Genomic DNA, 15,061 nt, shown 5'->3' with positions numbered 1-15,061 from the left:
GAATATTAAGCTTTGTTAAATGAAATACTTGTATACTTCAACTGTTAGTGTTAATGTTATTATATTAACCTTTAATACAAAAGAATGGTTTTAATTTTGACATATCTGTGTGTCTCTTTGTGACATTATAGTCAGCCTTGGTGGTCTAGTGGTATAGCATACCAATTTACTATCTGATGGTCGCGGGTTCGATTCCTCGCACGGCACAAATATTTGTATTAATGAGTATGATTGTTTGTATCGGTCTGGGTGTTTTCTATGTATAATATGTATGTACTTACGAAAAAAGAAAATATATGTATTTGTATCCATTGTCTAGTACCCATAATATAAGCTTCAGCTAGCTTAACTTGGGTCTAGATAGCGCTGTGTGAATTGTTGTTTGTGATTATTATTATAGTACCTTAACGAATTAATTGATCGTGATGGGGTTATCTTGCTTGAAGTCTGACGTAGTCGACGTTCTTAGATACAATTTATTAGTGTTTTATTTGGAAATTACTTGAAATTGTTAGTAAGTAAGTAAGTTGAGGATCATATTAACCATGGCTATAAGACAAGAATCAACATTAACATAAACATAGCCATTATAATTGCATGTTACCTTATTTTGACAGCAATAAAAAAATTTAATTACATATATCACACCTTATATATTATATTATAGCTATGTGGCTGGTCGGCATATATTCTATGTGACGATCAAGCCAAACCGTAAGTGCGTAAGTAAATATTTTTACTTAGAGAGTCTAACTAGAATCCAAATGTTCTATTGCAGTTATTTCATAAGATAATGGATAAATAGAGTTAAGAGTAGTCTAAAAATGTCCCACAATTGTAAAAAAAGCAGAGAGTCTCAGAAGTTGGTTGATTGGTTCAAATGACGTTAGAAACAAATGTATTATAAGTATTGCTTATTATTGCGTATTACCCCATATTTTTATCCTTTCATATAGCAAAGGATTCCATTTTGGAGAAATAAGATATTGATTAAAAATTTATGTATTATAATGGTATACTTTTATTGGAAAAACCATTGTATCTTACGAAAACTACCAAATATTGTTGCTGTATTCTAAGTACCTACATGTTTAATTAAGTTGGATTCTTTTTAGATTTGTACTAAAATACATGCTCATATTTATGTATTATAAAATGAACAAGATGAACACACTTTTTGCCCGTCGTATTCGTAAGTATTAAATATCTTTCTTTTATTTATTTATATTATAAATTCATTATTACCTACCACACTCAGTATAATGGATGCAATTCTTTAATAATGAGTTTGATGCGTTGTAATAACTCAAATTATGAAACTTTCTTGTCGTAATGTACTTTATGTTTAATTGTCGACATTTACTCAAGCGAATTTATAACTGTATGTTTCCATGTTTTTAAGAGGGAATATTTTACATTCGGCGGTAAATATTTATGTCATATCATTTACATTAATTATATTCAGTAAACGTTTCCTATTAGTGTAATTTTATTACAGTACTATGAAAATAAAGAAGAAAGTATGTGTGTGGTAAGGTCATATATATATTTAAACGTACGTTATATTTACGTGTACGTATTAAAAAAATAATTAAAAGAAAATTGTTGCATTTATAATATAGTATGAGAAATGGTACGATGTGTTGATTCTAACCTATTTAATTTTAAATTATAATTTTGTAAAAAAAAATTCTAACTTATTTTTTTATATTTTACAACAATGAATTCCTGTTGCAAAATATAAAAAAGTATGTTAGAATTTCTTACGATTCCTTTTCTTAATAAGATTATGTATGTACTTAATTCCTATAATGTACTAAACACTCCAATAACACTTTTATTTTCGGATAAATGTTTAATCTAGTGTTAGTGAGTCGTTGGTTGTCATTGGCGTGGTTGCCGTCATCATACATTATGATTATGTCACGATAAATACGTAATAGAATATAAAGGAGAATATACTTTATTTTTTGTAACTGGAATGGCCAGAATCAGTTCAATGTATCACATTTTCCATGAATGAGCCATTCTAAAAACCTTACATACATTGAAGTGAAAATTTTATTTTTGTTTAGTTATCAAAAGCTTTCAAAATTATTATCAATTTATTTAGTTTGCAATCTTATAAATATGTTCCCCCTATAATATTTTTTTATTTAGAGATTAATTAATGAAACTTTCTCGATAACTATTAAAGTCAGTTTTATTACTTACATATCATTTCTGTAATTGCGCAACACACGAAAGTCCTTGTTACATCAAAAATAAATTGTAAGAACTTTAAAATATACATTCTGGTTTTATCATTTGGATATACAGACCAAGATTTGCATAAATTATAGACATTCAGTGTTGAAACAGAAATATAAAATGTTGTTCTCATTTTTAGAAATAATAATTCCTTCCACGAAGGACACCAACGGTACCGCTGGCTGTAAATTTAGCAAATTAATGTTATATATTTCATGTAATGTGAATAAACTCTCAAAAGGGAAACAGTTGTGGAATGTTTGGGCCTTTAACACCACGATTCGAGTATGAAGTGTGGACAGTATAAGAACTTTTTTATGTGCAGTCAGAGCGCTGCATTTGTATTTGATTGCATGGAGTTTCGTTACGGACCTTATTAAGCGATCTGTCGTTGGTATTTCATTATTGCTTCTTTTTATTCGGCCGCTCAATACACGGTAATGATCTTAATTAAATTATTTTAAAGTAATATTGTTTTGTTGATACAAATTATACCTGTGGATTTATACGACCGCCTTGACAAAGTTGGGATTAATGTGGGGCTTATCTCTACTTTTCTTTTTGTTAGGTTAGTATGTATTACTTTCTTGACTACTCAATGGTGAGCGTTAAGCAGAAATTATACTTTAGTTAGCGTTATAATTTCAAGGGCAAAAGCGAGTGTAATATTTATTAGTTAGAATTAATTAGTTGATACTTTATTTATATTCGATAAATATTGGTTATGACAATAAATACAACAAATATTTATTCAAGAAAAATTTTAAAGGGATATATGTTTTAAATAATAATAATATCGCAGTACAATTTACACAGGGTCATCTAGTCCCAAGGAGAACTTGTGTTATGGATACTACACTACTGATATAAATACATAGATACTTTTTTTTAGAAATATATACATAAAATGCATAGAAAACACCCAGACCAACACCAACATATTTATGAGTACAGATTCATACTCATGAATACAAATATTTGTACCGTGTGAGGAATCGAACCCGCGACCATCGAAAATAAAAGGGTTGTGCTAAGTCGCTAGACCACCGAGGCTGTCTTAAATAAAATGGATATATATTTTAATGTTACAAAATAATGCATATCGTTTAGTTTTGTCTCTTATTATCCATCAGTCACTTTGTCCTAATATGGAGACAAAATAATCTTTAATAATTTAAATTTAAATTGTATTAAGGTATCCGACAGCGTTTTATAAACATACTTTATCAGTATCGCATTTCTTCTTTTATATGTTTCTGACCATCATTTACCCAGATTCCAACCTAAAAAGATTTGACATTTATGTTTGTAAGTGTCGAAAACCTTAAAGAATATTGTTGAGGCCTACTTAATTATAATGTAAATCATCCGAACGTCATCTTAGTACAAATTAATTGGCCGTTAACATCTTATAATGTGATTGTTAAGGGTTTATGGTTTATTTTGTAGACAGTAGAGTGCTACTTTATTAATTAACACTGCCATTTGGCCACACATAAATGTCAAAATTGACGTCTAACATAATTTTTCCCGGGCTATTTCATGTTCATAAAGTATATTTAGAAGAACCATAGGAACTCCGTCCCTTTGTGTTAAACGTGTCGGTGAGTTATACAATGGTAAACTTGACATAATTTATAAGTTAGATCTCTGTTAGTCTAACTCAAATTCAACTGTATAACAAAAACTTAGCCGAGTTGTATTTATGCTCGTTACTTGGTTGTGAAAATATTATGATAAATCAAACCAATGTTTCTTTTAGTGTTCTTATTCTACCGAAATCGAGATAAGACTTACAAGATGTTAATATACAATAGGTATAGAAAAGCGCGATGTTTTGCGAGTATACAAATGAAACAACTCGATTTAAACTATACTTCAAACAACAAATAACAGAAATCAGTATATCCGATTCGCAACGATACGAGGCCGCAGTTACACAAATAAACCAATGCTCTAGCCCTCAGTTTATAAACGATTTTTTTTAATACACCCGATTTAAAATATTTACATTTTGATTAAAAACAATTATATGTGTATGTAAGTAATAATATAAATATATTATACCTACAATCACGTCGGTATTCAGTTAGCTTTTCAAATGTTAACAAAACCAGTTAATTAACAAGAAAGTGTAATTTAGAGAAATCTCTACATAACAGTATCCGTGAGGTACAAAGCTGTTGATGGCAAATAACATTTGAAGGGGCTACCTAGAAAACTAATTAACATGTCAATGACATGCGTTTCTATCAGTGAGATCCTGCCTGCCTTTAAATAAATGTATTCAATATTGAGAATTAGGTACATTTGGCACTATTTAATTTTAGGATATTTAATATTATACATAAAGATCTTTACTTTAGCAGTATAAAACTCACCAATATTTGTTGCGACAGCATAATTCTACACTTAACAATGAATATCACATTATTACATCGAGCAAGCACTACATAACCAAATACTTTAACATATCGCCAATGGGAGCTGTATATTATTTTAATTTTATAATCTGACATATAAAATTACAAGTTCCGACTAATTTATTTTCTGATAGCACCCGTTAAGTATGCCTGACCCGCGGACCTATAAAAATGAAGTGATGGGCATGTTTTAATATAATTAAGGATACAAATTGTTAAACAGTTGCAACATATTTATATGTTAGTCCAATGGTAAATTCTCGGATTGTAATTCCAGATAAACTTGATGTAGTTACGTAAAGTATGGACGAAGTTGGAGATTATGACTTGGGATGTATCTTCATTTCCCGATTTGGTAGTTTAAAATTTTGCATTTTTCTGTTAGTTTGACATTTATATGAATTTTAACAAGTAGTAAAAATATTGTCATAATCTTTATCCTTAGAATATTATAGATACTATTGTCATAAATTTATACTTAAAAATCAAGTATAATATAAATATAATATTAGTTATATAATGTATAGATTTACTGAAAAACACGCACTATATATAATAGGTAAGAAATTATTTTCAATGTAAAAAGTTGGGATTATATGGAACATAAGTTTATGTCGTCTGGAGTATTATGATTAATTGAGCAAAGTAATTTGTGGCAATACATTTTTATATATTTTTTTAAGTCAACAAGATTTAATATGGGAGAGATTGATCTCTCCCATATTGACCTAATTCATTGATAGCATTTGTATTTTATGATAGTTCTATCTATATTTTAAACTAAACATATCGATAATGTTCATTATATTTGTATCAGGTATGCAGTAGTTAGTACTAGAATAAATTAGTGTATGTTTCATTTAGGTTTGTCGCAACATGTATCCAAAATTAATGTAATATTTTTCTTGAAGTCTTATCAACAGCAGTCATTACTTAATTTTTATCGGTTATTGTTTTGATATATACCGATCTCTTGGGGAAGGGGAAGATCAAGAAACTGTTATATCAATCAGATAAAGCCTCTTAAATTATTTTGTTATATGAATTGTTTTGTTCCTATAATTTCGTCAAAACTCTTGTACTTCTATACAGAATCGTAGACAGCTCTCAATGTAGCAATCTCATGTTATTGTTCGATATTTATGTGATGAATAGATGTCATCAAGCATCATGGGCCAAATCGATGAAATGAACTCCGCGATACAATAGATCATTTGTAACACATTGTTTGTATCACTATTATACAAGTTCTAAGTATATGTGTATACATGCGTGTTGTCGATTGTAGATACAGAATTACTGTAGATGTATTTTATAGATTATAAGAAGTGACATACTTCTAACTTGTGAAAGTAACTTTACCATATCACGTGATTGCTTTTTATTATTGATAAATATATTAACTGGCTTGAATTCTACATAAATGTTATGAATTTTATTTTGAACATTTTTTAATTTAAATTGTATCAACAATGTTTAAAATAGAACATTATTTTTTTTCTTTACGAAAGTTCTAAGTTTCGACCCTTTTTTTAATTTTTATCGGAATGAAATTATCGCAGAAAATGTTAGTATTTATCTTCGTTTTCTAAAAATAGGTATTATAAAGCGTAGTATTCATATCATATCAAATCAAACTTATGTCACAGAACATTTCTGAACCCAAAGGACGTACGTGATCAGAAATACTCGGAATTGCCTATTCATGTTTCCCTCGCATTTTAGAAACTTTTACACTAGATCACACTGTTCCACAAAAAAGTTACGAGCACTTTGTAAACTGTTAGCCTCCTAATGCAAACGAAGCTATTTGAAGAGAAATAAAATCAGCGGTTTTTAGATTGAACGCTGTTTGGAAAGGATTTCTTCTCTTGGACAATGTGGGTAGTATTTGGTTTGTTTCACTGTGGAATAATATACATATATTCCTATTGTATTACTACTACGCGTATGCGTAGCTAACTTATGTTCTAAATACTGTCTTGATAATGTTCATTGCATATTAAGCAAATAAACAATGGATCAAATAATTATCATATTACTATGTAGGTAATTATTCTGTCTATTGTTATGCGGAGTTACATCCGTAATATCTCAGACATTCATATTCATTACTTTGTCGAATATGAATTCAATTAATGTAGTAAATGTTCCCAATAAATGGAAAACTTTGGAAAGTATTTATATTTAATCGGAGTATGATTAAATTTAGAATACTTTTAAAGTTATTAAAATACTTCTCACCAGTTATTTTTGAAGAATGACAGCCGGTTTCAGTGCAAATATTAAATGTTGAATAACAGAATGATAAGTTTGGACAAAGAAAGCCCGCCTGATCATTATTGATACTCGCTTTGAAGAACAATTAAAACATTTTTATATGTGTTTAGAAGTTAGAACTATTAAATTATAATTTTTTATAACCTACATATTTTAAAATATCATTACTTGTCTGATTAGGTAAAAAATAAGGCGATTATAGACGGAATTGTGTAGTCAATGCATAAAATATAATCAATTTCTGGTAACGAATATCTTCACTACATAGTACAAAACAAAGTCGCTGTCGTTGTCTCTCCTTTCCTATCTATGCTTAAATCTTTAAAACTGCGTAACGGATTTTGAAGCGGTTTTTTTTTAATAAATAGAGCGATTCAAGAGGAAGGTTTAAATATATAATACATGGACACCCGTACGATGCCGGGGAGAGTAGCTAGTATCCTAATAATATTATAAATGCGAAAGATTGTGAGTATGGATATTTATTACTCGTTTATGCAAATACTACTTAACGGATTTTGATCAAACTTTACAGTAATATAGCTTATATATCAGAATAACAAATAGGCTATAATTTTCACGCGGGTGAAAACACAGGTACTATTTAATTGTTTTAAATTACGAGTCAAGAAAATTCTTGACATATTTAGACATAATCGGCCCACCACTGTTAGTATTCTGAACACACGGTATGTTGCTGCTGTCTTTGCCAAAAATCAATGATGCAGAAATCGTTGAATTTTTAAGTAGGTTGTAAGTAATGTAGAATAGCTTTTTTTACTTCGGTACAGTGAAGTAGGATACACAAAGATCTTTGTGTGAACGTCTTGTTCACACAAAGTTAATTTCCGACATCTACTGTCATTATATTGAAATCATTAAAATCAATTTTAAAACTGTTTGGTCCGTTTACTACGTACACAATATTCAAAATAACCAAAGTAAACACAACATAATTTACTCAAATCTTGAACTAATTTTCTAAAAGTGAAATATTTATAGATAGTAGGTACATATTTCAATAGAATGCTTTTCTTAGACAATGAAAAAAATGCAATGGATATTACTTTATGTGATTATCGTTCTAAGGTTATATATAGAGAGAAACAGGAACAAAACAAACCTAGACGGAGTGTTGAGTGCTGTTGCTCACAATAATGGAAGCAGTCGATTGATGCTTCTGAATGCTATTTTAACTATCATTAAATAATGGTATTGGGTACAGTTGTGATTTATGACTTGTTATCATTATATTAGAATTTTTTTTCACAGATATTTCTGTAATGATATCTTATATTGTTTATGTTCATAGCAACTTTGTTGGTTCGACTTTGTTGGCTTTACGATAGCGTATATTTTTTTTGTTTAAGAATATGTAAAAAAATGTAATGTAAATTCTTAATTTATTTAAAATGTATTCTAAGAAACATACACAGCTAGTACAATAAGGATTAGTACGTACTTATCCGAGGAGAACTCGTTAAAGAAATGGAAAATGGTGGGTTAGTTTTTACAATTCCTTTGTTCGTCTTTGAAAATGTATTTCTAGACGAGAGTTTAATAAACAATAATAAAATGTAGAAACTATAATTAAATAACACTGAATAAATACATTTATTATAAAAAAGTGACAAATTATGCGTGAGAACGGAAATGATTGAAATTTATTAATATTTTATTCGGTGTCATCATAGATTAAGAATTATATGTTCATAAAATGTGTGTGATGTATCCAATTCTAAATATAGTATTACATATAAATGCAAAGTAAATTTTGAAATACTGAATTATAAAAAAGTAAAATTACTGATTTATATGTGGTTAAAAAAATGCATTACGATTTATTTAAAAAAAATAGTATTACGAGTGTGATAGATTTATCATACCAATTAAACAAAAAAATTTGAAATAAAAAGTTTTTACATTGGATTAGGAATTAGAGAAAAGGTATTTAGTTCCTGTAATATCTCCAACATTGGATTTCGTTGCAGTTGATAATTTATATACTATTATAAGTATATGAATCTTAAATCTACAATACATGGATATCTTTTTCCATTAGGACAGTTAGAAACAATAGAATGCTCGGGTTTAGACAGACGCTTTCGCTTCCCGAAATCTCATATATTAATAATAGGTAGGCTAGCCGATTTACCACGTAAAATATATTGTATATATTTCTATAAAATATGATCATGGTTGTTCCAAATAAAATAGATTGATATATTAAGAAAACATAGTTCGTATTTGGTATTACGAAGAAATTGTTCACGTGGTAACAAAGTGAGAATACTACTTATTTCATTACATGATGGGGAAGTAATTTTTCTCCTGATTAGAATGGAAAATTAGACGATAGTCTGGATCATTGTAAGGAGGGCGCGTTACATATTATCTTGTAAGGCTTATGCGTTGCGTTTCCGGGTAATACGATGTCTAGCTTTCGTAGATATTCTGTAGTTTCATTGTCATCAAATGCAACACATTTAACAAAATACTTAGTTGAAATAGGTGAAACTGAAGTACGTACCTATTTATACAGACATTTTTTTACAAAGTCTACGTCGGTCAAATAATATCCATTCATTTACTCCCTAGCATCTCATGATTGCGAATTAAGACAAAATTTATACGATGTAGTTGTAGTTGGGACCTACCCCAAACAGTGAGAAATTGAACCGACTGCTGATTTACGTACACGTTGTCCTATGACATAACTAAATCGTCATCATTAAAATCTAGCTCTCTGTAACTAATGGAGTAGAGACACTCTTAACTCATTTACATCGTGCATCATTTAGGAGCAATAATAGGATCAAATTTACTTTTGCAACAAGAAAGTTTTATGTCGCTGGGTATTTGCGATGTTCTAGAGAGAACAATGTGATAGAGTACAACATAAGGTCCCATATGGCCTAATGTATCAGTAAACTGACAAATAGTCTTGAAGAAGCAATAATTGATCAAAAAAGGTTTATATTTTTTTTATTTATATTATATACATGGTAGAAGAGATAGTCCCTCTCTCATTAGGTAAAAGCTTAGACCTCTTCATAGTTTTTATATCTAATATTGTGCAACATTGTGTTTCGCGTAAGAAAATGAATAAGTCAAACTATAATGAGTTATAAGACCTGTATGACCATTAACATTATGGTCAGGATTTTTATTAACATTGACGTAACTGACAGAGAATCGTAATGATTTTATAAATAGTAAATACATTGTTATCTATTGTACAAATTAAATACTTACATATCATCATCATTACATTAGTATAAAATAAAGTCGCTGTCGCTATCTGTCCCTATATCCTGTATGTATGCTTAAATCTTTAAAACTACGCAGCGGATTTTGAAGCGGTTTTTTTTAAATAGATAGAGTGATTCACTGGATCGTTTTATATATATAATGCATGTATGTGCGAAGCCGGGGCCAGTAACTAGTTGATAAATATAATTTTAAATGCCACTATTAACTACCTAATTCTTCAATAGACAAAATCTAATTATATTTTGTTTATTAGAAGGTTCGATTGTTGTTTTTGATATCATTATTTAATTTTTATATAATCTTATAAAATTTAATAAGGTACCATGTTTGCCCATGGAAGAACGTACACAATATATATAATCAAGATATTGTGTAATTCATTTGGTAGCCCTCGGTTATCAATAGACATCCTGAGCAAGCTTGCAACGTCAGCCATATAAATAAATAGATTGTTCGGTATAGGTATTACTATATTGTTTAGCATTATATTCACTTTTTATATTTAAAATGTCACATTTACCTTCACTATATATCAATAAATAAGCAATTATAATATAGATGGAATAAATAAAATTTTATCTATTGTCATTTGTCTTCTAGAAAATGGAATTTTACATCTCAAAATAATGAACAAAAAATAACTTCTGTTTTACAATAAGTTTCGGTACCAAAAGCATTTCTTCTAATCTATGTACCAATTTATCGATTTAACTTATTAATCAATGTGTCAACAAGACTGATAAATGTTTGTTTGTGAGCATAGGTGAGTTCTAGTTTCTAAGATGCCTAATTAGGTGCGATGACTCATAAAGTTTATATATCAAAAACAAAAAGTGATCGAAGTAACAAACGCGACGGAATAGGTGAAGTGAATGGTGAACCTCCAGACGCAATAGCACACGTGCTCGGCTGTCGTGATTCTATGAGCCACGAGCGATCGCAACCTGACTAACGACCATGCCGGACCTCGATCCACGGCCATATGTTCTTAACTTACACACTAATCGACAATATGACACTTTTCACTTTTAATTTCCACTTGTATGCCCGCCCGCAACTTTAGAATCGTGTACGCGGACTTGTTAATTCGACTCAAAGTTTGCTAAGTTTCCTAAAGACGGGAAAGTTCGCGCGGCGATTGTGTTCGGCGCGAGCGAGCGATGCCGGGCGGCGGGAGCGAACGCGCGACCGTAGTGCCTTCGTGTAGAGCTTACACTGATTTTTTGTCGGAGGCATCAGGCATCGCCGGATCGCCGCCTGCCCGCAGAGTGCTCCACATTCGACGACCGGTGTACGCGGATCGAGTACGGCGCACAACTATTACACGACCCCGTGGAACGTACACACATTAACACCCACAGCTCCACTCGTAATTATCTCCTGCACCTAGCCGGGTTACCACACTTACCTGCCAGGCTACGTGTCCGATACAATTACGTACTATTACGCTCTCACAACGTCACACGTTCGCAACACATCCAATAACGGCTCTTATTTGTTCTAATAGTAAAGTCAGTAAGGAAATCGGCTCATATTCGAACCCCTGACAATATTATTACGCAAATGATCTTGTTTGAATATTAAACGCTTTTGTATCAACTTTGTCATTGTTAATATTATGTAAATGAGCATATTCGAAACGTCAGCACTTGTACAGCTTATATTAAGTGAAGGCAGTAATAGGCTTACTGCATGTGCCAAGGTACTTAGGCTTCCAAATTTCCAAAAAGGCTGGGATTTTTGGGCTACTAGACCGGGTCGGACATGCGATTCACTAAGTAATTACATGGCTATTATATCCAGCTTATCCCAAAACTGAATTCGCTTAATATTGTTTAAATACAGCCGTATGGCCTAACACTTAATAAACTTCATTCAAACAGAAGACTGGAAATTTCAAGATTCCGGTTGGGATTCCATTATATCTTTTTAATATGGCACAAACGACTTCCTTCAAACTGTTGGTGAGGAGGCTAAGAATGTTTCCTAAATTAGGATCTCCTGAAAATTTCAGAATACTTGGGATGCCTACATATGAAATATCTTAGAATATTAATACCTGTGTTAATAAAAAAAATTAAGTTATTAATGTACTTCTTAAATTTATTTTAAAAGTGCTATTAACTTTCAATAAGTGAGACGATTATTGGAGATTAACTATAATCAATTTAACATTTAGGCTACAGTTTCGTCATTACACATACATATATCAAGTGAAAAACACTGTAATAGGTAGGTCGAAACACAAAAATAATGTTAATCAAGCTCACTAAGCGGAAGTCAACGGGAAAAGTCATTATTTCAAAGTTAAGCTTACATGTTATCTATAAGAAATTATCGCATGTTTTAATTTGTCTGTATGTCATTATGATTCATAACAGTTTTAAATATAAAATAAAATATGACTCGATTCATTCATGAACTGGATTTGATTTCACTGTGTGATGCCTTTTCTTAGAAATATTTTCCTCGCTAGAGTATAAATGATAAATTTTAGACAGTTTGTATTTACGCAACCCGAAAGCGAATCCAAATAGATGATGAAAGATATATGTATATACATAATATTGGATGTACGAACGGTGACGGTGTTTGTCAAACAATCTGCAGTTTAACGAAACGATTAATTACTGAACAATTTTGTATCTGTCTCAAATGTATTTTAAATATTTAGATGAACACTGAAATATATATCAGACGACATTAGTGTTAGGGGTCATATTTGAATGATATAAATGTTGTAGTCTAACTATGTAACATTATCTTAACAGATGATCAGGCACGCTTGTTTTTATATAGGCACCTACTTAATTATACCACAGATAACATAATATAACGAAAATTAAAATATTTTTTTATTACATATATAAGCTAGGCGCTTATATATGTAATAAAAAAATATTTTACAGTATGATGATTAATAATTAGTTATGGATATGTTAAACAAAAAAGAAAACAAAAAATAGGTTTCGGTCTATAATGGGGGCAATAAACCCTTTCGTTCCATCAGTAGGTATTGTGTATCTAAATATAAATTATTATCGACATAAAAATACAAGTAAGATGACATAAAAATGTTTGTTTGTATTTGTTTTTATTGTACAGTAAATACATTTAAATTAACTAAATATACAACGATCTTAAAAAAATAAGTTGTACAATAGCGGACTTATCCCAAATGAGGGATTTCTTCCAGTCAACTTTTGAATGACTGAAAGGAATTGTGGAGTGATGGAAATATATATGATATGATATGACAATAACAACAAAGGAAAAAGAAGGAATTTGGTTTAAAGTTAATTTCAATACAAATTCAATTATATTTATTAATTATATAGTTCATATTTTAAGTAATATGAAGTATATTTTAATATCATCTAAACCAATACAAGTTATTTTCGAAAGTAATTCTAACATCTGTCACTTAGTTCAGAATGTTATAGTTACATGTCTCATATTATTAATGAATGGAATTAGAAATAAAAGATTTCAATTCTATCATAACTTCTTCTTGTTATATTTCTTTCATATATATAAATTTTGGATTTAAAAGTAGTGTCTACTTAAGTTGATAATGTTTTTCTTTATAGTGTACTGAAATAAATGACAATAAATTATGATGCTAATGGTTTTGAAACAGAACGAGGCTAATCTAAATGTTCATGTTGATAAATAGGTACACTATTTTTTAATTAATAGAAACGTTTTGTAGTGACAGTTATATCAATTAGAATGAATCAAGTAGGTATATAGAAAAGGCACAGATCAATACAAATAGTCGTACATATAAATACAAATATTTATATAGAACAGATTTTGCATCCTATTTACTAAATAAATAGAATAGGAAATCCTTTATTCAAATAAACTTAATTTAGGCACTTTTGAATGTTGTTATTATAAAAATTGACACAAACTCATATACCATGTAAGCTAGGACCGAATTCATAATGTAGATATCAGTCAGCTATAGGTAAGGTATTAAGTCTTAGCACATCTGAATACCACATATAATTTAAACCATCAGAACAGTTAAAATAGTTTCGATGTAAGTAAATTAAAACCAATAAATATATTTATAAATAAACTTCCTTCCTTTGTTTGATTTAATACTCATCTACACTCATGAAAATTTTTATGCTTTTGTTAATTTCCCATTGCAAAAATAATGTGTGTTCTACTTTCTATAATATAATTTGTTTCCATTTGTCCGTCCGAACTCGTTTCCCTTGAAATTTGGGTGGGGTAAAATATAAGTCATTTTAATGAAGATAGTTTAGAGTAAGATAGTATTTTCTGAAACAGTTTGATTTTCTTTTAAGAGATTAATATTAAAACATCCCGTCTTATATCTGACCTGTTCTATTTTGCTTTCATAATATAGACTTATCTATTCATAATATAGACCTATAAAACCAGAATATATATAACGTTAGTTAACTTTGTCGTTTAGCTATAAAATTTGGAAGTTTATTAGACTATTGTAATCTTATTCTACCTACTGGGTTAAAACGTTAATTTAAAATTCTTTCTTTCTAGATGTTCAATTTTAATTAATTAAAAAGTTGATTATGTTTTATATGACATTCGATAGACAATATCTGATTATTGTGTCTACCGCAATCTGATACTCTGTTTATGATAGCTTAATTTATATTTCGTATTATTCTTCTCCGCCCGCAGACCATTAACAATCACGCCTACCATTCGCAAATGCGAGATAATTACGAACAAAAAGTTAATCTGCTTTTAACAACTGCAAAAAGGAAATGAGAGTTTAATTAAATTGTTTTAAATGGTCGCACAGAAACATGATTTGATTTTGTAAGAACTTA

The 15,061-nt window shown here is 29.7% G+C and overlaps 1 protein-coding gene across 2 annotated transcripts in view; it reads right to left on the bottom strand.

Moving 5' to 3' along the window:
* LOC131851076 (monocarboxylate transporter 10-like) overlaps positions 1 to 15,061 on the bottom strand; it is a 128,572-nt gene that overhangs the window by 31,781 nt on the left and 81,730 nt on the right. The window contains exon 1 of one of the 2 annotated variants that reach the window (XM_059201504.1): positions 11,224 to 11,440. The exons of the other annotated variant lie outside the window; for it this stretch is intronic. The gene's annotated coding sequence lies outside the window, so the exon portion shown is untranslated. Of the gene's footprint in view, positions 1 to 11,223; positions 11,441 to 15,061 lie in introns of those variants that run through there. 2 annotated transcript variants of the gene reach the window in all.

This window comes from Achroia grisella, unplaced genomic scaffold, assembly GCF_030625045.1.
Source record: "Achroia grisella isolate CSIRO2021 unplaced genomic scaffold, CSIRO_AGI_Agris_v1 utg780, whole genome shotgun sequence".
NCBI classification, from domain to species: domain Eukaryota; kingdom Metazoa; phylum Arthropoda; class Insecta; order Lepidoptera; family Pyralidae; genus Achroia; species Achroia grisella.
Note: the sequence above shows the minus strand (reverse complement) of the source record. Positions and strands in the feature narration are given on the sequence as shown.